The sequence below is a fragment of the Durio zibethinus genome, unplaced genomic scaffold (assembly GCF_047325235.1).
Source record: "Durio zibethinus cultivar Kanyao isolate XHJ-2024 unplaced genomic scaffold, ASM4732523v1 HiC_scaffold_387, whole genome shotgun sequence".
Taxonomy (NCBI): Eukaryota; Viridiplantae; Streptophyta; class Magnoliopsida; order Malvales; family Malvaceae; genus Durio; species Durio zibethinus.
Window position 1 is genome coordinate 345001 of NW_028323010.1, and position 3660 is coordinate 348660.

Genomic DNA, 3660 nt, shown 5'->3' on the forward strand with positions numbered 1-3660 from the left:
CCCCATTTCAGACACTTGAACGGCTACTGGCAGCAAACCTGTAAAATCTCAAACGCTCTTTAAGGGGGTGTGAGTTCTCAGAGGTTTGATGAGGGATAGGGGGCCAACACAAGGGCCAAGTACCAGCACCCATCGCACGTCATGTGGGCACACCCCCCCGGCCCCCCTCCCAATCGCCGGAACCCCAATGCCGCCGGTCAGGTTCTCCGGCGGTACTCCGGCGATGCTCCGGCGATGCTCCGGCGATGCTCCGGCGATGCTGTCCCGAGTGAAAAAAATGCGGCACCAGCACATGCTGGAGCCAAGCATGGGCACCGTGGCTCAAAATCGAACTTCGGCCAAGGCCTCGACCATCAATGGCACATGATGACGCATGGTGATGGCACATGCATCGACCATCATCGGCATAGGCTGCCCTTCGGTACGGGCACTTGCCTCGACCGCCATCGGCACAAGCTGGGCCCTGGTGTGGGTTGTTGCCTCGATCACCAGCGGCACATGCTGAGCCTTGGTGCGGGCGGTTGCCTCGAGCACCATCGGCAGACCCTGGGCCCTGGTGCGGCCGGTTGCCCCGATAACCATCGGCACACGCTGGGCCCTGGAGCGGCCGGTTGCCTCGATCACCATCGGCAAAAGCTGGGCCCTGGTGCGGGCGCTTGCCTCGACCACCATCGGCACACGCTGGGCACTGGTGCGGGCGCTTGCCTCGACCACCATCGGCACACGCTGGGCCCTGGTGCGGGCGGTTGCCTCGATCACCATCGGCACACGCTGGGCCCTGGTGCGGGCGGTTGCCCCCAGCACCATCGGCACACGTTGGGCCCTGGTGCGGGCGCTTGCCTCGACCACCATCGGCACACGCTCGGCCCTGGTGCGGTCGGTTGCCTCGAGCACCATCGGCACACGCTGGGCCCTGGTGCGGGCGCTTGCCTCGACCACCATCGGCACACGCTGGGCCCTGGTGCGGGCGCTTGCCTCGACCACCATCGGCACACGCTGGGCCCTGGTGCGGCAGGTTGCCTCGAGCACCATCGGCAAACGCTGGGCCCTGGTGCGGTCGGTTGCCTCGATCACCATCGGCACACGCTGGGCCCTGGTGCGGGCGGTTGCCTCGACCACCATCGGCACACGCTGGGCCCTGGTGCGGCAGCTTGCCTCGAGCACCATCGGCAGCCTCGACCACCATCGGCACACGCTGGGCCCTGGTGCGGGCGCTTGCCTCGACCACCATCGGCACACGCTCGGCCCTGGTGCGGTCGGTTGCCTCGAGCACCATCGGCACACGCTGGGTCCTGGTGCGGGCGCTTGCCTCGACCACCATCGGCACACGCTGGGCCCTGGTGCGGGCGCTTGCCTCGACCACCATCGGCACACGCTGGGCCCTGGTGCGGCAGGTTGCCTCGAGCACCATCGGCACACGCTGGGCCCTGGTGCGGTCGGTTGCCTCGAGCACCATCGGCACACGCTGGGCCCTGGTGCGGGCGCTTGCCTCCACCACCATCGGCACACGCTGGGCCCTGGTGCGGCAGGTTGCCTCGAGCACCATCGGCAAACGCTGGGCCCTGGTGCGGTCGGTTGCCTCGATCACCATCGGCACACGCTGGGCCCTGGTGCGGGCGGTTGCCTCGACCACCATCGGCACACGCTGGGCCCTGGTGCGGCAGCTTGCCTCGAGCACCATCGGCAGCCTCGACCACCATCGGCACACGCTGGGCCCTGGTGCGGGCGCTTGCCTCGACCACCATCGGCACACGCTCCGCCCTGGTGCGGTCGGTTGCCTCGAGCACCATCGGCACACGCTGGGCCCTGGTGCGGCAGGTTGCCTCGAGCACCATCGGCACACGCTGGGCCCTGGTGCGGGCGCTTGCCTCGACCACCATCGGCACACGCTGGGCCCTGGTGCGGCAGGTTGCCTCGAGCACCATCGGCACACGCTGGGCCCTGGTGCGGCAGGTTGCCTCGACCACCATCGGCACACGCTGGGCCCTGGTGCGGGCGCTTGCCTCGAGCACCATCGGCACACGCTCGGCCCTGGTGCGGTCGGTTGCCTCGAGCACCATCGGCACACGCTGGGCCCTGGTGCGGCAGGTTGCCTCGACCACCATCGGCAGCCTCGACCACCATCGGCACACGCTGGGCCCTGGTGCGGGCGCTTGCCTCGACCACCATCGGCACACGCTCGGCCCTGGTGCGGTCGGTTGCCTCGAGCACCATCGGCACACGCTGGGCCCTGGTGCGGCAGGTTGCCTCGACCACCATCGGCACACGCTGGGCCCTGGTGCGGCAGGTTGCCTCGACCACCATCGGCACACGCTGGGCCCTGGTGCGGGCGGTTGCCTCGACCACCATCGGCACACGCTGGGCCCTGGTGCGGGCGCTTGCCTCGAGCACCATCGGCACACGCTGGGCCCTGGTGCGGCAGGTTGCCTCGAGCACCATCGGCACACGCTGGGCCCTGGTGCGGCAGGTTGCCTCGAGCACCATCGGCACACGCTGGGCCCTGGTGCGGGAGCTTGCCTCGAGCGCCATCGGCACACGCTGGGCCCTGGTGCGGCAAGTTGCCTCGAGCACCATCGGCACACGCTGGGCCCTGGTGCGGTCGGTTGTCTCGAGCACCATCGGCACACGCTGGGCGCTGGTGCGGGCGCTTGCCTCGAGCACCATCGGCACACGCTGGGCCCTGGTGCGGCAGGTTGCCTCGAGCACCATCGGCACACGCTGGGCCCTGGTGCGGCAGGTTGCCTCGAGCGCCATCGGCACACGCTGGGCCCTGGTGCGGCAAGTTGCCTCGAGCACCATCGGCACACGCTGGGCCCTGGTGCGGTCGGTTGCCTCGAGCACCATCGGCACACGCTGGGCGCTGGTGCGGGCGCTTGCCTCGACCACCATCGGCACACGCTGGGCCCTGGTGCGGCAGGTTGCCTCGATCACCATCGGCACACGCTGGGCTCTGGTGCGACAGGTTGCCTCGAGCACCATCGGCACACTATCGGCCCTGGTGCGGGCGGTTGCCTCGACCACCATCGGCACACGCTGGGCCCTGGTGCGGGCGCTTGCCTCGAGCACCATCGGCACACGCTGGGCCCTGGTGCGGGCGGTTGCCTCGAGCACCATCGGCACACGCTGGGCCCTGGTGGGTTTAGGCACATCTTCAAATTTCTGCCATGCCAATGCCATTTTTATGGCTTGTAAATTCATACAATGGTCCCCTAAGCCTTCACGTGAAGTTTCGTTGGAAGATGACTCGTTTTCTATTTTTCACGATTTTTGAAACTTTTTGCGGTTCGGGATTTTTTAAAATTTTTTTATAAGGATTTTTGGCCCCAAATTTTGTAGGCATGATCCTTCTATTTTTGTTGGCATGCACAAAAAAATTCAGCTAAAAACTCGAAGTAGAGAAGATTTTGTGACCGTTTGAAAAAAGTGTCCCCATTTCAGACACTTTAACGGCTACTGGTAGCAAACCTGTAAAATCTCAAATGCTCTTTAAGGGGGTGTGAATTCTCAGAGGTTTGATGAGGGATAGGGGGCCAACACAAGGCCAAGTACCAGCACCCATCGCACATCATGTGCGCACACCCCCCCGGCCCCCCTCCCAATCGCCGGAACCCCAATGCCGCCGGTCAGGTTCTCCGGCGGTACTCCGGCGATGCTCCGGCG